A 26,040-nucleotide genomic window follows, 5' to 3' on the forward strand; every position below is an offset into this window, starting at 1 on the left:
CAATGAATGCATCACACCAAGACTGCTCAGCTGGTGACCCATAAGCTACATGCAGTCTGTGGCTCCCTGCAGCCACCTTTTCCACACCCAGCTGAAGTCTTCTCACCTGCTGCTGGGCAGTGGGTGCATGCCACACCTGATGCTTGTACAGAAAGGGGAACTGTATGTCACCAACACTGCCCAGGGGGCGAGGGTCACTGTACCACCAGCACTCTGTGATGGAGAGGGATCCCAGGGATGGCCTGCCACATGGTATGTGTCCCTTGGGCTTGCACACATCCACTGTGTATGGCCTCAGCCACAAAGTTGGACAGCCCTGGATTACACCTTAAGGGCAGGTACAGACATTATACTTTTACTGGTATAAGAGATCGGAAAACAGTCTATACCCGTTACAGAATAGAAATTTGGCATACAGACTAGTTTAACAATGGCAGAACCCAGTTTAAGATTTGCCCTCCCCCTGGGTGTTCTGTTCACTGTCACAACCCAAAGTTGTGATTTTTGTTGTGTGTGTGCTTTGGCACCACTGAATTACTTCCCGCCAAATTGCAGCTTCTTTGCACGGTGGAGTTTTCCGCTGCAGAGGAGAACCCCGGGTGCAAAAGAAGTTCCCACCGTTTTGTAGCTTTCTTTGCAGTGTGCATTTCTTCTTTGCAGCACAGAAATGCTCATTGCAAGGAGTTCCCGCCATTCGTATTCAAATTTGTGCCCCACCATTGGCTAGTTCTAAATTATTCACACGTGGCGGCTAGCGATTGGCTTGCTAGCTGTATAAAAAGCTTGTGTGGTTTCCGCCCAAGTTGGAGGACTCCACAAACACCAGGAGGAGGAGACTTCACGCTGTGTGAAGATCTCCAAGCGCTGCGGATCCTCACAGACCCAACGTATTTCAAGCAGGCAACAGGGGTCTGATCAGCCTCTAGCCTCTCCCCGTCACCGAGCGCAATCCCGACATATCCTTCTTCCCTATGCGCAAAAAGGATCCACGGAGCCTAACAACCTTCGTGTGAGTGAATTCAGAGCTCTTTACCGTTACGTACTTTCTCCAGTTGGTCCGACGGGCTCGCGGTTTAGAGCCTCCAACCGGATGGGTTAGAAGAGTGTTCACGGGGAGGAACTCTAGGCCGCCTCTCTTCTTTTCTATCTGCAACTGTAACTCAAGCAAGTTCTCCTGCCTGCACCGCGACCATCTTCGGTGTAAGTAAAACCATCTTTAAATCAACCACTACGCGTCCGTGACTAATTCTAGCGTGCCGCCTGTTTTCTCCGACCCAGCGTGCCCGGGCTGCTGGCCACAGCCCGCGTACGCAAAGACGGGCCCGGATAGCTCCCGGCCCGCACATGGCGATGAGGATGGGATCAGAAGGAGACACATTAGAGCTAGAATTGGTTAAGAACTGCCCTTGGCGCGATAACCAACGCCAAGTGAAAAGCTTTGAGGAACTGGAGGCACATATCGCTTACCACCAGGCGGGCGAAACGGGTGAGAGATTTGTAAGCGGGCGCCTGTCGCTAAAGGGAGAAGAGGGAGTCTCCGAAGACAGAGCCCCGAGAGAGAGGGAAGTGTATTTGCTCCCCGCGGCGTTCAGGTGTATAATGAGAGACGAGCAGGTCCTGTTTAGGCCCCTCGATACTGTGTCCCTCACTGGACCCAACCCGGCAGGCAAAACGAACCCGACCTTCACCCGGGAGTGTGCCCGATGCCTACGATATGCTCGGGAGAGTGAAGAGCCGGTGCCGATCGGCCGGTTCCCTCCCCTCATGGCGGCTAGATTAAGGGGTCGCGAGCTTCCATCCGAGCTCCGCGAAGATCTGGAGATGGAGGAGCGCACCACAGATGAGAGGGTGGCCCCACGGTACGACAAGGGGGGAGAGTTAAGTGCAACATTCCGTACAATTGCTGATTTAATGAACAAAAATTTAAGTTTAAAGGCCCAGCTGCGTATGGCCGTTCAAGCAGTCAAAGAAGCGGCTGAGAGAAGGGATCCTGAAACGCCAGCCCAAGATGGCGCCGAGCAAGAGGGAGACCGCGTGGAAGAACCGGAAAAGAAGGGTGGAGCTTCGGAGGAACCCATGAGAGTTCAGTCAGCGACTCCGCCTATCAACGCAGCGTCGTCTCCGGCAACCCCGCCCAGCGACGCAGCGCTGCCTCCGACGACCACGCCTTCCTGCCGACGAAAGGGAGAATCGAGCGGAGGAGTGCATCCGCCCCTCCTGCCTGAAGCAATAACAGCAGCAGTGACTCCCGCAGCAGTAGTTCAGCCTGTAACAACATTGACTCCCGAAAGAGCAGCTCGTCCTGTAACAACGATCAACCCAGTGACTGATGCACAAGATGCCGCCACCAGTCGCATTCGTGCTTGGATGGAGTTACAGCAGCTGTACAAAGAATCTGAAATGGAGTCTGACGAGGCTATAGTCTCATGGCTGGAACTCATGTCCACGGAGTTTAGGCTTGACTAACTGCCCTATTGTGTATAAATTTTGTAAATATTTTGAGATATGTTAACTTATTTTTTAAGAGTTTTTTGTTTACAGATCCAGAACTCAGAGTGCGTGGTGAAGAGAAGCCCCAAGAAGGATAACATCATCAAAAGAAGTGAGGGCCTGACGCGCGACTTCACCATGACACCCACTAGAGCCCTGATCATGCAGTTTTTTGTTATGAATCTGATCATGTGTTTATGTATTTGTGCTGGTTATTATTTGATTCAATCCCTAGAGGACGAACTTATGTTGGCCAATTTTGTGTTTACTCGTTTAGTTCAACAACCCGTAGTAAGAGCTCTCAATAACTCAAGTGATGAGAGTACAGCATAATTCAGCTGTGCCTTCAGCAAGGGGGGGGATGTCACAACCCAAAGTTGTGATTTTTGTTGTGTGTGCGCTTTGGCACCACTGAATTACTTCCCGCCAAATTGCAGCTTCTTTGCACGGTGGAGTTTTCCGCTGCAGAGGAGAACCCCGGGTGCAAAAGAAGTTCCCACCGTTTTGTAGCTTTCTTTGCAGTGTGCATTTCTTCTTTGCAGCACAGAAATGCTCGTTGCAAGGAGTTCCCGCCATTCGTATTCAAATTTGTGCCCCACCATTGGCTAGTTCTAAATTATTCACACGTGGCGGCTAGCAATTGGCTTGCTAGCTGTATAAAAAGCTTGTGTGGTTTCCGCCCAAGTTGGAGGACTCCACGAACACCAGGAGGAGGAGACTTCACGCTGTGTGAAGATTTCTAAGCGCTGCGGATCCTTATGGACCCAATGTATTTCAAGCAGGCAATGGGGGTCTGATCAGCCTCTAGCCTCTCCCCGTCACCGAGCGCAATCCCAACATATCCTTCTTCCCTATGCGCAAAAAGGATCCACGGAGCCTAACAACCTTCGTGTGAGTGAATTCAGAGCTCTTTACCATTACGTACTTTCTCCAGTTGGTCCGACGGGCTCGCGGTTTAGAGCCTCCAACCGGATGGGTTAGAAGAGTGTTCACGGGGAGGAACTCTAGGCCGCCTCTCTTCTTTTCTATCTGCAACTGTAACTCAAGCAAGTTCTCCTGCCTGCACCGCGACCATCTTTGGTGTAAGTAAAACCATCTTTAAATCAACCACTATGCGTCCGTGACTAATTCTAGCGTGCCGCCTGTTTTCTCCAACCCAGCGTGCCCGGGCTGCTGGCCCAGCCCGCGTGCGCAAAGACGGGCCCGGATCGCTCCCGGCCCGCGCATTCACTACCGATCTAATCTATGCCGGTTACTGAAAACCATGCAATTTAGATCAATTCTGTCTCAGGCTTTTTGAATGTCTGTACCTAGCCTTCAGGCATCCTAATCCTGGAACTAGAGCATATCCAGGATGACCTATAACACTTCTTTGAAGGCCCACTGAAGTCCATAACAAAAAAAAAAGATTTAAAAAATACCTAGAAAAAATCCAGACATTTTCTTGTCAAACATGAAACATCCCCTGTAACCAGTTCCTACAAACTAACTCTAATCCAAGCCATTACTTAAATTAAAGTTCCTGTGAAATCCACAAGTGGTAATACTCAGCCAGCAACACAGCACTGCATCAATCTAGTAATTTTACTTTCCCTGGGGTAGCACATGCCAAATGAGATGCTTAGCTGATTATATGCAAACAGGAAAACTTAGCTGCCTCAAAAAACCTGAAACATTTATTACGTTTTTTTCAATCACTGAAGTGACAATGTTTTTAGAAATAATATAAAGAAAATTAATGGAATAGTAACTCTACAGTAAGTATGCTAGAGATTTGTGTTTGTTCATTGTGGCATGGCCAACAATCAAATATACTGACTAAGTATTTCACCACTTCAAATAACCATAACATGAACAATAGCCCAACCAGTTTAAAAAGCTATACCTTTGTTAGTTTTTCCTCAAAATTTGTTCCTGTACAAAAAAAATTGAAATACAAACATTCAAACACTGTCCACTCTTCCTAATAAGGCTCCATATTTAGTGGCTAAATGATTCATGCTTCAAAATGTGCTCAGTTTGCAAACAAAAACATGAGTTTCTTTCTGAAACCCAATTTTCCAAACTCATATTTATCCCCAGAGGACAAGCTGGGTTCTCCTTCTGGGTCATTTCACTCACAACAGTCTAAAGCAGGGGTGTTGAACATACAGTCCAAAGGATGCATCCAGCCCATGGAGCCATACAACCAGCTCCGGCCCTGCATACTTCATGTAGTGCCTAGGCTTCAGGAAGCACAAGGGGTCAGTCTGGGGCATTGCAAGCGGTGCTCATCCCAGACCCCTCATGCTGTGTAGTACTGGGTAGAACACAGGTAAGCAAAATGGCACATCTGGCCAGCGGCCAGACTCCATTTCCCAGCAGCCCCTGCTCACACCGCTGCAGCCAGTTTCCATGGAGACCCCAAGAGCAGTGCAGCCATGAGAATGGGCCAGGGTTTCCATGGAAACTGAGGACCAGCCACCTCAGCACTGGCAGGGCATGCAGCTGGCAGGAAGCTGCTCCAGGGCTGAGATCTTGCAGCAGTGACAGCATGGTCTGGAGTCAGAGCAGAGCTGTGATCCACTACCTGCATGTCTCTGCCCAGAGCATGTGGGCAGAGGATCACAGCTCTACTGCAGCTCCCATCACAAGATCCTGGCTCCAGAGCAGCTCCTCACCCAGCCGCACACCCTGCCAGGGCTGCTGGGAAATCCTGATCCCCGCACTGTCCCGGCCATGCCGCTCCTGGGATCTCAGTGAAAACCAGCCACTGAGACAAACAGGGGCTGCTGGGAAATGGAGTCTGCCACAGGCTCAATCTGGCCCATGGACCAGACTTTGCCCGACCCTGGGATACAGCCAGCATGCAGCCCACACCCCATTTCAGCTCCCACACAACATGCCCCAGGGTTGGCCAGTCCAGCACATGATATGTGGAAGAGTGTGTGCTCACACAACACAGGGCTGGTACAGGGCACATATTCCACATGTGCCACCAACTGGCACCATGCACTATGGCCAGGTCCAGCAGGGTGCTGTATGAAGCGCACACACTGTACGGGCCCATTACATCTTAGAATCAAACATGTCTTAGGAGTGAACTCTAGGAAAAAGTCTCAGGCTCATTCAGTTAACAAAGAGAAAGCTAAATGGCTTCTGAATGGTCTAAGAGGTTTTTTCTACCTAGTGGAAAAAGATTTAAGAAGATCCAAAAGTTTGATGCTGAAACTGGGCAAAGAAGGCATAAATGTTTTTAAACTGCGGGGGTAATTAAACATCCAACCACTTTAAAACAGACTGTAGTGGATTCTCCAACAGATATGGTGAACTTGAAGCAACAAGATTAGAAGAAAAGAAAGAAGCATTCTAATATAATAAAAGGGCTTAGTCTGTGTGTCTGTCTGTCCATAACACTTTTGGCCAATTGCGCATATGCCACTGAGAGGGCAGGCAGCAACTAGCTGCATGGGCCCAAGTTTGAGCCACTGCTGGGGAAGTTTGTGGCGGCAGTGGCAAACACAGCCCCGCCGCCTGAGCAGCGGGACTTCCCCACACCTCCCTACCTGAGGGCAAAGGGGGGGGGGGGTCACAGTGGCGATGCCCCCTGCCATCATCCAAAACAGCCAGCAGGGAGGAGGAAGCGGTGGGCAGGAAGGGAGGGGAGTGGGGGGTGGAAGGCAAGAGTGGGTCACGGTGGTGGCTGTTGTTGGGGACAGATGGCAGGGAGGGAGGGGAACGGGAAGGGGGCCCTGACAACAACCAGCAGGGAAGGGGAGGTGACAGGAAGGGGAGGAGGGAAGTGGGGAGGGGAGGTGGGCAGGGGGACAGAGCCCCCACGCTGGAGGCGGCAGAAGTGGGAGTCTTTACATGGCCAGCCCCAAAGGCTGTGCGTGGGGCAAAGGGGGGGTTCATGTAAACACTCCCTGAAATCCATCATTCTTGATGGGCAATTAGCTAGTTGTGATCATATCTATGAATTTAAAAACTGACTCTGGGCCCTTTTCCATGCCATCTCCTTGGCATGAAAGAGCCTCCAAACATCAGTCCACAGAGATACTCTTCCCACTCCGCTCTTAAAAGGACAAGTCCACTGATGTTCACAAGAGACTAAATAATAAATATCCTAGTTAATCTCTAAGACTAATGTAATCTGTCCAGTAGCTCTCTCTTACTTACATTTTATTCTTTTTAAGACTCACTGACAATACTGTGTTTTACATACAGTAGTGAGCATACTATGGCCATTTAACAAAAACATCCAAACTTCTGAGAATACCCAAAGCCTTGGGCAGATCTCAAATTTTGAGAAGGGGTACCAATGGTGTGGTGCACCATCATATATGACATAACACATTTTTCTCTGATAAAGAAAAAACAGAGACTTCGTAATATGCTAGGGGGTCCAATGCTTTATATTAGTAAGCTTAAGATCTGAACAAAAAACAAATACAACTTTACTGAAATGTGCATTGATTTCTAGACTGAATTTAAAAACACAACAATACTGAAATGTGCACTGGCTACTAGATTAAATTTAAAAGCACAACAAACTAGGCAAAAATAGTTAAAGATATTGTATCACTGGTCAGGAAGCCTCAATTTATTCACTGTTTTCTACAAATAGTGCATTCTTGTTGTTTAATTTAACCTTCATTAAAATATTCCCAAACCAGGTAAGCCTGGCAAGCCTGCTGCCATGATACATTTTCTCTTCTACCATTCCAGTCACTTAACTAGATCTCAAGTTTCTGAGTACAGCCTCTCCATTGATTTATCCCCTGAGACTTCTGAAGTTGTCTGCTCAAAATGTTTCTCTTTTGTTTCTACAGTCCCTCCCTCTTTGCATTTATCTCCAGACTCCTCATTTCTGTCCATATCTTCTCCACTCCCCACCCCCCAACAATCATCTATTCATTTAACTTCTTGAAATTTTGCACTTTTAGGTAGAGGTAGTAAGGGCTTGACTCTGCATACACAAACTTGCAGAGACAACAGGGCTGATGGGTAGGTAATCGGGTCTGTTATCTCTCATCTTACAGACTGCTGTTAACAAGGATGTTATCTCTGGACTAGAGGTCCACTGCTCTATTAGACTGGCAGCAATAAAAGGAAAATGAACATTATCAGCAATCAGCTTTTTTTGGCTGGTGTAGCTGATAATGTCGCTGGTAATGCAGCCTTTCCCTTGAGAGCCCTGCACTAGCCACGCGTCCCTTGCCTGCCCAAGGACAAGGCCAGAGCAGGTCTCTCCAAGGAAAAGCAACAAAGTCGAGTGCTCCAAGCAGGGGCAGCACTGGGGGGAGCTATAGCCATGACTTATGAGAAAAGACTGATGGAACTGGGTTTATTTAGTCTAGAAAAGAGGAAACTGAGGGGATTCAATAGCAGCCCTCGACTACCTGAAAGGGGAGGGGGGGGAGGGATTCAAAAGAGGATGAAGCTAGACCAGGCCCGTCCAACATGCAGCCCACAAAGCCATTTTCTGTGGCCTGCGATGCAGCGATGGGAAACAAAAATAAATGCTATTTACTTTCGTTACCACCCCGTGTCCCTCCCCCAGCCCCTCAGCAGCTTCCTGATGGCTTCTGAATAGCTGGGGAAGGGACAAGGTTCCCACGCACACCGCGTCAACTTGATATTGCCAACGCGGCGCAGCTCCTCCCCTCCACCCTCATTTCACCATGTCCCTTCCTCACCCCACCCACCCCTTCCTCATTTGCATGCCAGCTCCTCCCTTCTCCTACACTGCAGGGTTTCCATCCTTAGCCCTGCCCCTCCCTTCCTCATTTGCATGCCAGCCCCGCCCTGCACTGGTCCCCGCCATCAGCATGGGCTGGAGCAGGTCGCAGTGCAGTGGGCAGGCAGGCACAGGGGGTGCGGATGCTGGCTCAGAGGGACGCTGCAGCCGGGCCTGCGGGAGATGCTGCTGCTGCTACTGCTATGGCTGTCGGGGTGGGAAGCAGCACTGCTCCCGCCTCCCCGCATCCCCCCATGCCCGCAGACATCGCGCTGGGGGTGGTGAGTCACAGGCCCTGGGGAGGGAGGGACACCTGCCGCTTGGGTTTAGGCTGCCCCAGGGGAGAGGGGAGCAAGCGGGTGTCCCTGCACATCCTGCACCCCCCTATAGAGTCCCCACATGTCCCCCTGGCTGCTGAGCCCAGGTGCACAGGTGCGGGAGCATCCTCGAGGCTGCCCAGGTGGCAGGGAGGACATGGCAGGGTCAGGCGGCACCCCTTGACCCCTGCGCCCCCAGGCTGCAGCCAGACTGGACAAGCCACACGAGCTCCCACTCCTGTCGGCCCACTGGGTGATAAAAAGTTCATGATCCAGCCCCACATTCAAAAAGGTTGGACACCCCTGAGCTAGACTGTTCTCAGTAGTGGCGGATGACAGAACAAGGAGCAACCATCTCAAGTTGCAGCAAGGGAAGTTTAGGTTATACATTAGGAAGAATTCTCTCACTAGGAGGGTAGTAAGACACTGGAACAGGTTACCCAGAGATGTAGAATCCCTGTCCTAGGAGGTTTTTTAAGACCTTGCTCAACACAGTTTTGGCTGGGATGATCTAGTTGGGGGATGGCCCTGCCTGGAGAAGGGGGTTGGACTAGATGACCTCCTGAGGTACCTTCCAAATCTAATTTTCTATGATTCTATGGATTCCATCATTTTCATAACCCTGCTGCGCTCCATCCCCCCCACCGTCTTTTGTAATCACTCCGCCTCCCTCCCTCCTCATTCCTTTATTTGCACAACCCTGCCCCCTGTAGATACATAGGGCAGACAGCAGAACAGCAAATTGGGCAGAGAAAGGAGGTAAGAGTGGCAGGCTGGAGGCAGGCAACTGGGAGCACCACCTGTGCTGCCACTTCTCTCCCACCCCTGATCCCTGGCTGCAGCACAGGCACAGCTTCCAGCTAGTGGGAAACTGAGCCAAGGCCAGGCAGTTGAAAGATGCATCCTCACTGCTGCTGTTTCCCTCCTCCATTCTCTTCCCCAGCAGCAGTGTAAGCAGAGCTAGAAGCACAGGCAGAGGCAAGGCCCTCCAGTTCTGCAGGCCAGATTTGGTTGTATGTGGCTGACAGGTACTTCATTTTAATTTGTATTTGGAAAACATCCAGCATCTTTTGAGTGCTACCACAATCTAAGTAATAAGGATAATTCAGGACAGCATGGATGAAGTGAACTACCTCTTATGAGAAAGGTGATGGCAAGAAAGAACGGAACATCATCTTAAACAGGAAGAGCTTTACAGAAGAATATGACTCTTAACCCCAAGCTCCTTAGCCATACATAACTGCTCTGCATGACAACTACTTTCCTTTTCTACAAGCTCCCACTCCCAGCCAGTACTAGCAATATTCTTCCAGTACAAGAAAAAGGTAATACTACATTTTGTGGTAGATTTTTATAATTTCACTAAAAGTAAAGGCCACTGCCTAACTAATCAGTCAATATGGCCAGGTACTACTTAATTTCCCATAAACTGTAATTCTGCCCCACTGCAAAAGTCAAACAGCCCTATTACACACCTTTGGTCCAATTACTTAATTCTTTATTCTTCGATATATACACACATAACAGGACTTATTTACACAAGGCTCATCTAGGTTCTCTCAAACCAAGCATCAAAGTTCCTCTACATATGGAGAAAATATACTGAGATTATGAAATATTTCATAACCTTTCCCCAAAATGTAATTTGTTCCCATGAATAACTTCCATGTAGATAAAAAGATCAATTTAAAAGTGTCTTCAATATTAATTCAGCAGTTTTGCTTGACTTTGCAATAACCTAAATTGATTTTACTTAAGCAGATAAAGTCATTATGTGCCAAGATGCAATACAATCAAGACCCTTGGCTGAATGGCAGATTACACAATGTATTTAGGGCAAAGGCTTGTAATGTGACAAATAATTTTTAAAGTTGCTGATGCTTCCACAGTCCAATTTCTAAGAGAATAACAGCTGAAAATCTACAGTATTCAACATTTATGCCAATAAACAGAACATGCTTAAACAAACACATTGTGGATTTGTAGTGTAATACAACTGTAACTTTATTGGTATTTGAAAGAGTTTTAAGATGAGGAATTTTAAGGACAAGCTATCCTTTAGTTAAGAGTTCTCAAAATGTCAAGGAAAACTATGCATCATACAGGGACCAGACTTTACAAATTAACATGTAATGCAGCAATTCCTTCATTTATTCAGCACTCTACTTTCCTTCAAATGTTACCTCCGCAACTGAACATAATTCATATTCATATTTTAAAATCCCACTTATTTTCTCAGTTCAACATACCATCTACTTTCTACTGCTGTTTAGAAACTGGCTAAATTGTGAAGCTGACATTTAGAAATATTTCCTATTTATTTATATAAAGCATTGCAAGAACATAGCACACTATGGGCCAGTTTTTTCAGGTTGAAGCTCCACTCAGAATCAATGCTGTAGGAATTGCTGTAGGCTGAATACTTTGGTAGATCTACGTCAAAGATTAGTTCCTCATTGACATTGAGCTCTCTAGAAAGTCTGTTCCCATTTTCAGGCACCAAATACTTAAAAATATGAGCATGAAGCAGAGCCAGCAACAGAGAGCTGCCTCCAGCTGGTAAGTCGGAAGGGGAGGGGGGAGAGAAGGGGAGGCAGATCAATGCCCCCCTGTGGGGGGGAGGGGGGCACATGATGGAGCCACGACTTGTGGGGTGGGGCGGCTCCTGCTGCTGCTTGCACCCCATGAGGGTGGGGGGGGGGGTGTGCCCCAAGATCTGTGAGGAGCTGCAGCAAAATCTGGGGTGGATGCAGCTTCCTCCCAGTGCCGCCGGAGTCCACACCAAGCCCAGCCCCCAGCAAGAAGAGCTGCAAAGCGCCGGCTCTGGCTCCACCCTGCAGCTGCAGCCCACCCTATGCCACGCAGATCCAGGGGCACACAGCCCCCTGCCCCTGCCTTCCTGGGGTGCAAGTAGTGGTGGGAGCTGACCCCACCCCCAGACAGTGCCTGCCGCGTCCCTCACTACAGGGAGCGTCAATCTGCCCCCACGCCCCTTCCTTCCCCTGTTCCCTTTCACCACACCGGGTTACCACCTGGAGGCAGCTGTATCGGGTAGTGGAGCAGTAGTGGCCAATATGCCTCCTTAAATATCGGCTATCAGTATCGCTCCCAAAATCTCTATAAAAATATGATTTGCAAATACTGTCAAATAAAATATGCATTTCCATTCCATTGTATGCTCCTCTAAACAATAACCTTATCCAACATATAAATTTCTCTGGGAACCCCATTTTTCCTAAAACCTCAAATATGTAATCATGATCTACTCAGTCATTTGCTTTTTCTAAATCTAGGCTTCTATACCTGTGTTTGTTTTCCTCTTGGATCTAGAACAGTGCATCTCTGATCGCTTTGGAGATCCTTCCCTGGTACTGCACCTAGCTGGTCTTCATCCATTATCTTCTGGAGGTTTTTCCTCATCTTCAAAGCCAGCAACTTGGCTGTTAACTTGTAGCCCATATTAAGGAATGTAATCAATCTCTAGTTTTTCAAGAGTTCCTTCTCCCCTTTTTTGAAGAGAAAGATCACAACAACTCTTGTAAAACCATTTACTGCCTCTCGTATTTCCACTATTTCCTTGAATACGTGCACTATACGACTCCCTATCCATGCCCAAAATGTCTCACAATATTCCATAGGTCTGGGTCCCTCTTTCAACGGTTTTTAAAAACTCCTCCACTTCCCTTAAGCTTACCTTTTCTTTCATCTTCTTTGCTTCCTCCTCCTCTTCAATCTCTTTCAAGAAATCCTTCATCTCTTTCCCCACCCGATTCAGCTCTTCATAAAATCTTCTCATCGACCCCAACACCTCTTGCTTTTCCACCCAGGCACCACCTTCTTCCCACATTGTTTAAAGCTCTCTCTCTCTCCTTCTGTTGTCTTCACATTGGCTGAAAAGTATTGGATCTGTTCTTCGTTTTCTTCCACCCAGGGTGCTTATGCTAAAAACATTCTCTCTTGCCTTTTTTTTTAAACCAGATTTCTAACTCTTGCCTTGTTTCTTCTAGCTCTTCTCATACCAGTCTTCCTTCTGCGACTTCCTGTAGCAGGTCCTCCATCTTTCTTTGGCATTCTCTTAGCTCAGGGGCGGGCAATTATTTCGGGTGGAGGGCCGCTTACTGAGTTTTGGCAGGCCATTGAGGACTGCATGACAGGTAGCCAGGGGCAGATAAATATTAATTTTCTAAATTTTTTAGAGGCCCCGCAGGCCAGATAGAATGGCCTGGCAGGCCGCATTCAGCCTGTGGGCCGCATTTTGCCCACCCCTGTCTTAGCTTTTTTTTTTTTTCCCCCTTTTCTTTGGCCTTCCTTCCTGGAGAATTCTCCCATCCTCTTCTTCACCACCATCCACCATTCTCTGGTACCCCCAAAATATTTCTTCAGTGTTCACCACCCCTCATATATTGTCTTGTGTATGCTTAACATATCCCTTTATCTTGTAACCTTTAAACTTCCACAGTCCCTTCCTTCTCATGGGGCTCTTACCAAGCCTAATTTCCAGCTTCAGTATCCAGTGATCACTAAAAGCCACACGCATGGTCTCATTCTTCCCTATCCCTATTTCTTTTGTTACAAACACAAAGTCAGATTTAGACTGGACATTAGGAAGAACTTCTTCACAGTTTGAGTGGCCAAGGTCTGGAACGGGCTCCCAAGGGAGGTGGTGCTCTCCCCTACCCTGGGGGTCTTCAAGAGGAGGTTAGATGAGTATCTAGCTGGGGTCATCTAGACCCAGCACTCTTTCCTGCTTATGCAGGGGGTCAGACTCGATGATCTATTGAGGTCCCTTCCGACCCTAACATCTATGAATCTATGAATTCTTAATCGTTTCTTCCCACTGGTGTCTGTTCTAGTGAAAGCCTTTTCCACTGCCTACACATCTCTTAGCAACTTCTTTTATAATATTTATTAACAGTCTAGATAACAGATCAGCAACCCCCAGCACACGTGCCAATTAGTAATTAGATAGTAAATCATGAGCCTTTTCACTTTGGTCTAATATCATGCACAGTTTGTACTATATATAAGTACACGCAAAAGTGCTGCCTAAAAGCATGTTTAAGGAATACCTGTACTAAAATTTGTAGCAGAAAAGGTGAAATGCATCACTTGTGGATGAACTAAGTCTATGGGTACTATATGAAAATTATTATAAGCATGTTTATTTCAAAGGTCAGTGTTTTCAAATTTGCCCCTCACTTCCATGTGCTCAGGAAGAGCGTGATCTGATAGTAAGAAGGTAGAGGAAAGGGCTAGAGCAGGGGCAGTACCTGCCCCCTGCCCACACCAATTTATTTTCCTTGCTCTAGCGCAGTGGGAGGATACATTCAAGGCAAATCTCCAATCATTAGATTATATACCTGGAAAATTATAATAAATTTATACATCTTCCATATATAGAATCCAATTATTGGGGGGTCATCTTATAGCCCAGTAAATATGGTAGGTAATCTAAAAACAGTATAATTATACAAACTGAATTTCCATTCAAAACATGCTTATAAACCACTCAAAAGTACGAAGAACCTAAACAACCCTGATATTGTCCCTTGTGCATATGTTATATACTCTGTCACCCATTACTAGGACTCTATCTTGAGCTTAGGGCCTCAGACCTCTTCCACGTGAGCTATGGAAGTCTCTAAAGGAAGTAGTGTGAAGCAGCCACTAAACAGGCACATTCACCGTTTCCTTCCTTTTACTCCCCATATCTATGTACCTGTTGCCTCTGATCTTATATTTCACTATGAGCATTTGGGCAGATAACTACCTGTTAGTGCATGTTTGTACATCCCCTATAGGGTCTTGGTCCATAACCGTGGTTCCTAGAAGTTAAGCAATACAAATACAAACAACAGGCAGGGGTTACAAAAAAAAGCGTGCTTATAGATGCCTAATTTTAGGCAATATTAAAATTCCTCGTCTTTCACAGAGTAGAAAATATTTGGTCATAATTCCACTGTGTATTTCATATAACCAGCCATGTTAAAGTGCCAAGCAAACTTTTTCTATAAACAAACCACAGCTCTCCTCAAAACACTCATCATGGCTTCCCTTATGCTAATGCCAAAAATAGATGACCATCTGTTCCCGCAGGTCAGTTTTCAGAAGTAGTGCTTTTTAAAGCAACAAAATGTAGTCCAGTTTAAATTGTAAAAACTTGCTGGGCAATCAGCAAAACGTTTCCAAAAACTAACATGCACATGATCTGTAGCAATCTTCCTCAAAAGATTTCAGTGCTCAGAAGAGCAATGCACAATGTAGGATCTATCAATCCAAACAAAGCAAACAATCCAGAACAAGTATCTTTAGTTATTTATAGGGGTAAATTATCCAAAGCGTTTAATTGTTTTAGGAGCTCCAGAATGTTTTTATACAGTCTATAAAAATTAAGAATCCTACCTCTAAATTAAGAGCGTACTGCTTTCATTATTCACAGGGTTTATTTTGCTGTCTGTAGTGACTTCACTAATTTTGGAAGTCCAGTTATCTCTAGGATAATACCAGAGTAAGCAATACCAACTAGCAATGAAACATCATGGAAAGAAAAAATAGAAAATAGTTCTCCTAGTCATTAACAATTGATATTGTTTTGCTATCTGTAAGTGGTAGCACAGACCTGATGAAGAAAAGTAGAGCATTTCAAAGAATTTGCTTCCTTCCTATTATTCATCTTTTTGAAGACACCTACATTCAAATTCTTAATGCAGGATTTGGGGGGGGGGGGGGGGGTCTTTAAAGTCTTCTATACTACAGAATGCTCAGACAGACAAGGTACAAAGTACCATACAGTCCCATTTGCAACTGGTCATAAGATGATATCACGTACTACAGACACAACAGGCACTGTCAGATTTGGGGGGGGCACAAAAAAGCACTCTACTGGAAGCACTAGTGCGCTATTCAACCTGGCTCCACAGCGTCCACATAGACCAGGTGTTTCAGCAGGACTTTTTGGTGCTTTTAGCTAAAGCCGATTCAATCAGCTATTAGATAAAAGCACCAAAACCCCCCACTAAAGTTGCCAGTCTCTACAGATATTGGGAAAGCTGAGTGCAACTAACACAGTACCTCTTCTAAGCATACACTGGGTTCAGTCCAGGAGTACACCAAGTTTAACATAGTAAAACCACGAGCTCAGGGAAAGAAAGTACAACTGTGTCATGCTATCAACAAAACTTTAATAAAATTACTTACCATGAAATTCTATGTAAATATATGCCAAATGATTTTCATCTTGAACTGCAAGATGAAACAGAACTCTCCTGCCTGAAGATTTTTTAAAAATCTTGGATTAATAATATCAAAGCAAAGCATGAGCCAGACCCCTCCTTTATTTGGTGACAACCCCTACTAAATATAAACACAGACCTAATAAGTGACACATCTTGTGACACAGTCATATTTGGCAGTACTACCACACATGCTTGCACTCAAGGTAAAGTATCTTGCGTTAGAAAAAGGAGATGCAAACCCTTTGGCCTAGTAGATTCTACGCTATACTGGGAGCAGAAACAGGGTGATCTGGTCTCAGACTTTCAAGAAAAATGTGGCAATGCTCAGTTAAGTCCACAACCTTTATTGCCCTAGCCTTCAAGGCAGGCAATTATAATTGCCCACAGCTTATAAATAAGGTAACAGGTTGCCCAAGGTCACTTCAACTATAACCATGCCCAGATACTCATACCTTCCCTCCCCCACCCCAAAACTACCTGGTAAAAATTGGGCTGTGCATTATATGTGAGAAACAAGGATCTCTACATGTTTGCATATTTAGCAATATCCTATTACTACAACCAATGGCAGAATGCCCAGCTAATTCAGGTGGAAGATAGCAGGTCCTTAAAGTTGCCCTTGCAATCCATTTAGTGGAGTTTATCAGTTATGTTAAACATATTAATTACATAACTCCTGTTACCCCCAACTGCAGGGGGTTCCACTGGCAAGCTAAACCTAACCGCTGTGCCTCTCTCATCAGCATTACCTCTTAAGTATGCCATGTGTGACCACATGGTTATACCCGCTTCGTTTCCAGGTCTGTCCTGTTACCACCTTTCAGCTCAGTATGTTTGTTTTTAAAATAGGTTAACAGTCTAGAAAGACAGCTCAAATAAACCTCAAGAACATAAGTCAACACTTTCTCAAGAACATTCAACCTTAGAATAATTTTTAAAAAACCTGAAATATTAAACATACCTGTTGCATGAAAACCACACAGTTATAATTAAATATATACCTTGCCAAATCTAGTAGTCAAATATTTTTCTCCAACTGAAAGAGAGACCAAAAGCATGCATGCCAGTCAAGAAACTGTATGACTTACAAACAAAAGCCAAAACTACTGGTTGGCTTTAAGTATGCTTATTTGGTCCCGTCCCCGTGCCCCCCCCCCCCAGTGATTGATGATGAATGCAACAAGTTCTCCGTAACTTCAGAGATGGTTGGCCAAGGAAAGCTATCTAAAGCAAATGCATTAAATTCTGAAAAGTTTATTTGCGACTAGCCAGTGACAGAGCAAAGCTGCGGTCTGCTGATGAGCACAAGCAGGAAGCTGAAAAACACACTCTAAGTGATTAATTTTGCATTCTAAAAATAGTACCAAAATTTTGAAGCAGCTTAGATCTAAAGCTGCAACAAGATTTGAAGTTTCTCACGACAGCTACTGTCCCACAGGACTTGTAGGGATAATTCAAGTAACTGCAGCATAACAAGTCTTGAATGAGTACCTGCAAACTACTCCGCCTGTTTTTAATTAACATTTCAATGACATATCTGGAAGACTGTCTTATGATGCTGCCTAACCAGCATTGTTTCTGCAAAGTAAGACCATGTCTCAAGTAGACATGGTTGAAGTACTGTGAAGACCATGTTTAAGTATTCTCATGGCTCAAAAACTGGCTAAGATATTGTAAGCAAGGATGAATATTGTAAGGAATATTCATCACACTACATACACTAAGAGCAAGGGGGCTCAAGTTTCTGTGGCAGGTCTAGTGTTGTTTGATGTATTAATTAATGATCTGGAAAGGGAAGTGAATAATGAGGTAGCAAAATCTGCAGATGACAGTGTTAGTAAAAACTTGAGAAGACTGAGATCAACTTCAGGAAGAACTAATAAACTCAATGAATAAGCAACGCAGGCAAAGAGAGTTCAATATCAACAAATGCACAGCAACACACAGAAAGGGGGAAATATCAACTACTTAACAAAAACAAAAGCTCCCTTCCAAAGGCAATAAACAGAGCCCGTGATAAAAGTACATAATATTGAGTAATAAAAGTATATTGGGAGTTTCTGTTCCCAAAATTCAAGGACAAGAGGACAGAACGCAATATTAAAAAGGCAGCAATTTCAAAACTGATTAAGAGAGTTTGGGGGAGGGGGGATGTTTTGTTTCGAGGTTTTGGGGGGTGGGTTGTCTTTTTGTTGTTGTTGTTTTGATTTGTGGGGGTTGGTTTGTTTGTTTGTTTACGCCCAAGTAGCTGTGAAACTCAGAAGAGCAGAACATCTAACTCAGTATCCTTGAATGTGCCAGGCTGTAGCCCCTCTTCTGCCTCCTTGAGAAGCTCTTATTGAGTTTATAGTTGCACTTTTCCCCCAGACCTTTCATCTTACGTATACCCCATCCCAAGGCCCACAGTGGCCTGAGAACTTCTGATCAATCTCCTCCTGGTCAGCCCAATTTGTCCATGTACCAGACTACAAAGGGAGTGTGGGCCAGGGGGAACTCAGCCAACTGTGGAGTTTTCTTTCCCTTATCCATACATGTCTCCAAGAAGGCTTTCACTGGTGTCCAATGGCTCCTTAGATGCATCCAAGGGGCAGTGACTCAAGCTGATCTAGGTACTGTCCTCCCACACTATGGCTTCCAGAATTCAGAGGCTCATCACAATGGGAACAAATTACGATAATTGTCCTCAATGATTTTTGAGTGAAATACAAAAGAGAACTGGATATTTATATTAATATATTATATTTATACTAATAACGATAGCAGTCATAACAGTAACACTAACAAAAATTGGACAGGAATATTAAAATGTATGCCTTAGGTAAGCAAACATTCAGTTACTATGGAGCAGGATGATACCTCCCGAACACTGGGAGCAGATTATTCCATATAGCAGTACAAATTATACAAAAGTATCTTTCTACTACATGGTTCCTACATAGTTCTATTAAACACCAGGTGCTAACCGATGTCCAAGATAGGATACAGGACTAGGTATACTCTTGGCTTGTTTCAAATGGCACTATCTATTAGTTCTTACCTCTTCTACTTGCAAAGGAGTTCAGACATCATATATCCCCATCCCCAAATCATTCCAGCAACTTTGTCATGTCAAGAAGGGTTTCTACAAGTGTGCTGGTAGCAAGAGGGGGATATAGAAAAGCGTGGGTCCCTTACTGAATGGGGGAGGCAACCTTGTTACAGAGAATGCAGAAAAGGCTGAAGTACTGAATGCCTTTTTTGCCTCAGTCTTCACAGGCAAGGTCAGCTCCCAGACTACTGCACCAGGCAACACAGTTTGGGAAGGAGGTGAGTGGCTCTCAGTAATTAAAAAACAGGTTAATGACTATTTAGAAAAGCTGGATGTGTACAAGTCCATGGGGCCAGATGGGATGTCAAGGGTGCTGAGGGAGTTGGCTGATGGGACTGCAGGACCACTGGCCATCATCTTGGAAAATTCATGATGATCAGAAGAGGTCCCAGATGATTGGAAAAGGGCAAACATAGTGCCCATATTTAAGAAAGGGAAAAGGTGAAATCATGGAGTAGATCCTCAAGGAATCCATTTCTAAGCACGTGGAGGAGAACAAGACTATTAGGAACAGTCAGCATGGATTCACCAAGAGCAAGTCATGCCCTGACCAACCTGACTACCTTCTATAAAGAGGCGACTGCCTTTGTGGATGTGGGGAAACTGGTAGATGCTAAAATCAAGATATGCCACAAGGCGTTTGATACAGTCTCCCACAACATTCTTTTAGGCAAGCTAAGGAAGTATAAGCTAGATGAATGGACTGGAAGGTGGACAGAAAACTGGCTGGAGCATCAGGTTCAGAGGGTAGTAATCAATGGCTTGAGGTTTAGCTGGCAGCTGGTATCAAGGGGAGTGCCCATGGGGTTGGTCCTAGGGCCAGTTTTGTTCAATATTTTCATCAATGACCTGGAAGACAACACAGAGTGCACCCTCAGCAAGTTTGCAGATGATGCCAGGCTGGGCAGAATAGCAGATACACTGGAGGGTAGGGCTAGGATTCAGAGTGACCTAGACTAATTGGAGGTTTGGGCCAAAAAAAATCTAATGAAGTTCAACAAGGACAAGTGCAAAGTCCTACACTTAGGACAGAACAATCCCAAGCACCAAGACAGGCTGGGGTCTGACTGGCTGGGCTCTGCAGACAAGGACCTCGCCCTTGTTGCCAAGTAGGCTAAATGGCATACTGGGTTGCACTGTTAGGTATGAAGCCAGCAGGTCAAGGAAAGCGATTATGCCCCTCTCTTCAGCACTGGTTGGTGAGGCCACATCTGGAGTACTGTGTTCAGTTTTAGGTTCCCCACTACAGAAAGGACGTGGACAAACAGAGAGTCCAGCAGAGGACAAGAAAAATGGTGAGGGGGCTGGGGCACATGACATATGATGAGACACTGAGAGAAATGGGCTTATTTAGTTTGGAGAAGAGGAGACTGAGAGGGGATTTAATAGCAGCTTTCATAGTTGGTAGGGTTGGAAGGGACCTGAGCAGATCATTAAGTCCAACCCCCTGCCATAGCAGGAAAGAGTACTGGGATCAAATGACCCTGGCAAGGTGTTCATCCAGCTTCCTTTTAAAGACCCCCAGGGTAGGAGCCAGCACCACTTCTCTTGGAAGCTGGCTCCAGATCCTAGCTGCCCTGACAGTGAAGTAGTGCCTCCTGATGTCTAGCCTGAATCTACCCTCTCCCAGCTTGTAACCGTTATTTCTTGTCACTCCTGGTAGTGCTTGGGGGAACAGGGACTCTCCCAATGCCTGCTGATCCCCCCTGACTAGTTTGTAAACAGCCACTAGATCCCTCCCTCAGCCTTCTCTTGTGGAGGCTGAACAGGTTCAGGTCCCTTAGCCTCTCCTCGCAGGGCCTGCCCTGCTGACCCCTGATCATGCAGGTGGCCCTCCTCTGAACCCTCTCCATGTTGTCCACATCCCTCCTGAAGTGCGGCGCCCAGAACTGGATGCAGTACTCCAACTGTGGCCTGACCAGTGCTGCATAGAGGGGGAGGATCACCTCCTTGGACCTGCCTGAGATACATCTGTGGATGCATGACAAGGTACAGTTGGCCTTCCTGACCACGTCCCCACGCTGTCAGCCCATGTTCATTTTGGAATCAATGACTCCAAGATCCTTTTCTGCCTCTGCACTGACGACAAGGAAGTTCCCCAGCCTGTAGGTGTGCTGATGGTTCTTCCTCCCCAGGTGCAGTACCCTGCATTTGTCAGTGTTGAAACCCATCCTATTCTCATGGGCCCACCCTGTAACCTGTCCATGTCTGATTGCAGCTTATTCCTCCCTTCTAGCGTGCCCACTTCTCCCCACATCTTAGTGTCATCTGCGAATTTGAACAGGGTACTTTTTACACCCCCATCCAAGTCGCTGATGAAGATGTTGAATGAACAATGCGGGCCCAAGGACCAAGCCCTGCAGAACCCCACTGCCCACATCCCTCCAGGCTGAAAAAGACCGGTCCACCACCACTCTCTGGGTGTGGCCCTCCAGCCAATTAGTGACCCATCTGACTGTGTAGGTATCGACGCCAGTCTCCTAGTTTTTTAATGAGACTGGGGTGAGAGACAGTGTTGAAGGCCTTCCTAAAGTCCAGAAAGACTATGTCCACCACAATACCTATGTCCAAGGATTTTGTGACCTGGTCACAGAAGGCCACCAGGTTGGTTTGACAGGACCTGCCTCTAATGAACTCATGTTGGTTGCCCCTAAACATAACCTCCCCTGCTGGCCCCGCACAGACATGCGCCAGAATAATTCTCTCAAAAAGCTTACCCAGGGCCGAGGTAAGACTAACTGGCCTATAGTTTCCTGAGTCCTCCTTCCTCCCTTTTTTGAAAATGGGGACCACACTGGTCCTTTTCCAGTACTCCGGCACCTCACCAGAGCACCACGAGTGCTCGTAAAGCTGTGCCCCCAGGGGTCCCGCAATGACCTCTGTTAATTCCTTCAGCACTCTGGGGTGAAGATCATCAGGACCTGTTGATTTAAATATGTCCAGTCCCTCCAGAAGTTCCCTGACTAGGTCCTCTCTGACCCTAGGCCTGGGTGCGCCTCCCCTGGGGCCTACAGGGGTCCCAATGGGGAGGATGACCCAGTCCCTGCTCAGAAAAATGGAGGCAAAGAAATTGTTAAATAGGTTAGCTTTGCTGTCTGGTGCGACGACCAGATTTCCTAGCACGTCCTGCAGAGGCCCCACATTACTTAGTACCTTCTTTTTACCCCCTATGTATTTAAAAAGGGCTTCTTGTTGTCCTTGATCCAGGCGGCCAGTCCCAGTTCCATCTCCACCTTGGCCTTCCTAACAGCTCCCCTACAATCCCAAGCAACGGAGGTATAGTCCTCCCTGGTGATGGTCCCTCCGTTCCATCAGGTGTACGCCTCCTTTTTAGCTAGGTGACATTCCCGGATGCTTTTGGTGAGCCCCTTGCCCTCTTTGATCCGTGTTGGGATTACCTCCCTTTGGGCTTGGAGGATCACATCCTTAAAGAACAACCACTCTTCTTGGACACCCAACTCCCCTCCCCTCCGGGACCTCAGTGTCTCCCCAACTATTCTCCTTACTTCAGTGAAATCCGCCCTTCTGAAGCCCAGGGCTGTTGCCTTGCTGCAGGCCTCTGCCACCTTGCACTGGATGGTAAATTCCAGCAGGCGATGATCGCTGTCACCCAGGTGGTTGAGCACCCGCAGACCCCTCACCAGGTCGTCGCCCGTGGCCAGGACCAGATCCAACAAAGCATCTCCCTTGGTGGGGCTGTGCACCTCCTGGGTTAGATGGAGGTCCTGTATCTTGGCTAGGAACCTATGTGAGCGGTTCTGACTGCTCTTCCCAGCAGATGTCTGGAAAGTTTAGGTCACCCATGATGACCACGTCCTTTGACCTAACTGCCTCCGTGAGCTGACTTAAGAATTCCCGGTCTAGCTATTCCCCTTGGTTGTGTGGTCTGTAGTAGACCCCGACCATTAAGTCCCTTTCCCCTCAACCTCCTTGTATTCTAACCCAGAGCACTTCAGCGTGTCCCTCCTCTAACCCAGTGCTACTCACTGAGGATGTGTATCTCTCCTTGATGTAGATCGCCACACCCCCACCTTTCTTCCCTGTCCTATCCCTTTCTGTACAGCCTATAGCCCTTGATATTCACTGCCCAGTCATGTGTTGGGTCCCACCACATTTTGGTGAGCCCCACCATGTCTGGACTGGTGTTAGCTAGCAGGAGGGTAAGTTCCTCCTGCTTGTTCCCCATACTAAGAGCATTAGTGTAGAGGCATTTGAGGCCTCCTGAAGTGGGGGGTTTGAAAGAAGATGGAGCTAAACTGTTCTCAGTGGTGGCAGATGACAGAACAAGGAGCAACGGTCTCAACTTGCAGCAAAGGAAGTTTAGGTTACATATTAGGAAGAATTTTCTCACTAGGAGGGCAGTAAAACACTGGAACAGGTTACCCAGAGAAGTTATGCACTCTCCACCCTAGAAGGTTTTCAAGACCTGGCTCAACAAAGCATTTGCTGGGATGATATAGTTGAGACTGGTCCTGGTTTGAGCAGGGGGTCGGACTACATCAGGGGGTGTCAACCAGGGGTATGTGACAGTGGTAAGGAGACGAGGGGAGTGAGACCACCAGCACTTTGCGATGCTTGTTGCCAAGGGACTCCTCCCCAGGTCAACCAGCCACCAGGGGACTTGTCTCCCAGCTGACCAGCCACCAGGGGTAAACCAACCAAAAAAGGTTGAAAACCCCTGGACTAGATGACCCCCTGAGGTCCCTTCCAACCCCCATTTTCTATGATTCTGAGAGTCCTTTTGGAACATTCCACCAAGGATGCCTCCAGTGATCCAAGGTTAAGTACTCTGGTACTGCACACCATGTTTAAAAGATAGTTCCCCAATAAAAGTCAAACTGGCAGGAGTCCTCTCATGAGTACTTGCATATAAAAATATCCCTATAAAAAACCAATTGTGCAGAGGTGGAGCAAACATCATCTCTCACAAACGTCTTTTCCTAGATCCATTTAAAACTTAAAGACTCTCTCAATATATAATATAAAGCATGGAAGATTTGAAACGATATTAAAAAAAAAAATTTGTGTCACCTAAACAATGCAGAGCAAGAATTTACATATAACGTCATATTCCATACTGCATTTAACATCCTTCCATTACAGGCAATATTCAGTTAAGTAAAACTTGTTGTATTCGTAATTATTTACATATTAATTCAAAGACAATTCCTTCAGAGTTTCAAAGTCTGACTGACCTCTGAAGCTCGGTTCTAGACCATTACGAAGCCGAAGAACTAGAATAGCACAGAGAACGCAAAAGAGAATGCAGCTTGCATTAAAACATTACCATCCTCTCCCCCTTCAGTATAATTTCAGAGGTTCTGTCACCTAGCTTTTGTTGGCTAAAGGATCACAAGTAGATGAGGTTCACTGTGAACCCCATTTTGTTTTTTTAACTTAAGTCTGGAAGGCCAAAACATTAATCTCAGGACCATGCCTTCATATATACACAGAACCTGTTATGAAGACAGGCATTTGGGTTTATTTCCAAATTTTCCTTGTGAATTTGTTTTCTGTCTCAATAATCCATGCTCTAATATAAGCTACAGCATACAGATGTTTAAAGGGGGAAAAGAGAAAGAGAGAGAGAATACACAGGCCCAAGAAAGGGAGGAGCCGGGACTGCCTTGGGAGCCAATACATTCAACTCCAGAGAACAGAGAAAATCATTTTGTCCGTTGGTTTCCAGTGACCCCTGCCAGCTCTTTCAGGAACAGCACTGTTTGGCTCCAAAACTTGCTCCACCCTACACCCCTTGATGCGTGGAAAAGAGCTCTCTCATTTCATTAAAATGCACAGCGAGTTCTCTTAATATAGCTCTGCTCCGTGCCCATGCCCAGCACGTCACTAGCATCTCTTTGCTTCCCATTTTAACGTTTGCCCAGTCCTGGAACGCAGGTAACAACCACACAGCAACAACCCCAGAGGGCCTGTCATTGTATTTGTGAACTCACGGAAACGCTGACTATCCCACTGCTGTGTCCGTCCCCAAGCAAGAGCTAGCTCATAACTGAAAGAAGTGACTGCAGGAATGCAATATGACCAGCAATATAAGAATCCATTCCAGCTACAAACCAGCAAACAAAGAGGCTAATTCAAAGCTCTTACTCGATGACTCAAAAGTCGTTTTATCCTTAGTTACTTTAGACATAAACATGACTGTGTGGACACCAAGGAACACATAGCAACAGGAAACCCAAGGACACGAAAAGCCCACTACAAACTTGGATGGGAATCTGCAATGTCTTATTCCCAACTTCCCTGTGAGCCCTGAAGGCGGTTTCCAAACACGGTGGAGCAGGTCTAAAGGGGGTGGCGGGGAAGAAGAAGATGGTGGGGCCCCAAAAGACACCCACCCGCCACAAAAAATGTTTAAAACCGAAACACCACAGAAAGTGCACGTACGTTAGGATACAGAAACAAAAACAAGACACCCTTTGCAGGAAGCCACAAATTTAGCAGCGAATGGAGGCAGATCATCAGAAGCCTCCAGCGCTGCAGAAAGCAAATGCTATATATAGCTCCTCATAAAGAGGAAAGTAGAGAAAAGCAGACATCAGTCCTACCGCGCTGCAAGACGGCCCGGATCCACCGCCCTGCCCTTGGGAATGCACCAGGCAGGGCTACAACCCACCAGTGGTGGCCTCCCCGACCGCGGGGGGAGGGAGAACGCCTCCCCCGGGCCGCTGCCGCCACCTCCCGAGCCACGAGCGGCTCCAAAACCCCCGCTGATTTCCTCGAGGGGCGGCGGGAGCCGGGTACACACGTGCCCGCAGCCGGCTCGGAGGAGCCCCGAGGCCGCGGCGCCCCGCAGACCCCCGGGGAGGATGCGGGGCCGGCTCCGGGGAACCTCAATGTGACCTCGCGCCCGGCCACATGGCGCGGCTGCAGCATGGCCCCCCTCCCCTTCCCGCCCCGTTGTCCGTGCGGGCGCGTGGGGAAGCCCCTTGTCCCGCCACCCCCTCCGCCTCCCGGGGCGCGTGGGCTCTCCCGCCCAACCGCCCGCGCCGGCCGTTAGCGCCCGGAGCTTACCGGCCAGCCCGAGCCGCGGCGGCGGCGGCGCGAGCGCAGGGCGAGGGGGGGCGGGGGAACGCTCCGCCAGGCAACAGCTGGGGACGCGCGGGCGCGCGAGGGAAGCGGCGGCAGCAACAGCAACAGCGCGCGCCCGCGCCGGGAGGGGGAGAGGGCGGG

At 47.1% G+C, this 26,040-nt stretch overlaps 1 protein-coding gene across 2 annotated transcripts in view; it reads right to left on the bottom strand.

Annotated features, from left to right (window-relative positions):
- The window catches only part of PHTF2 (putative homeodomain transcription factor 2), a 154,165-nt gene extending 128,156 nt beyond the window's left edge, over positions 1-26,009 (bottom strand). Inside the window, exon 1 of one of the 2 annotated variants that reach the window (XM_019487502.2) lies at positions 25,882-26,009. The gene's annotated coding sequence lies outside the window, so the exon portion shown is untranslated. Of the gene's footprint in view, positions 1-25,415; positions 25,479-25,881 lie in introns of those variants that run through there. The other variant, XM_014606494.3, reaches the window with a different exon arrangement.
- Between the last annotated feature and the right edge of the window lie 31 nt (positions 26,010-26,040).

Source organism: Alligator mississippiensis, chromosome 4 (assembly GCF_030867095.1).
Source record: "Alligator mississippiensis isolate rAllMis1 chromosome 4, rAllMis1, whole genome shotgun sequence".
In the NCBI taxonomy this organism is placed as follows: Eukaryota; Metazoa; Chordata; order Crocodylia; family Alligatoridae; genus Alligator; species Alligator mississippiensis.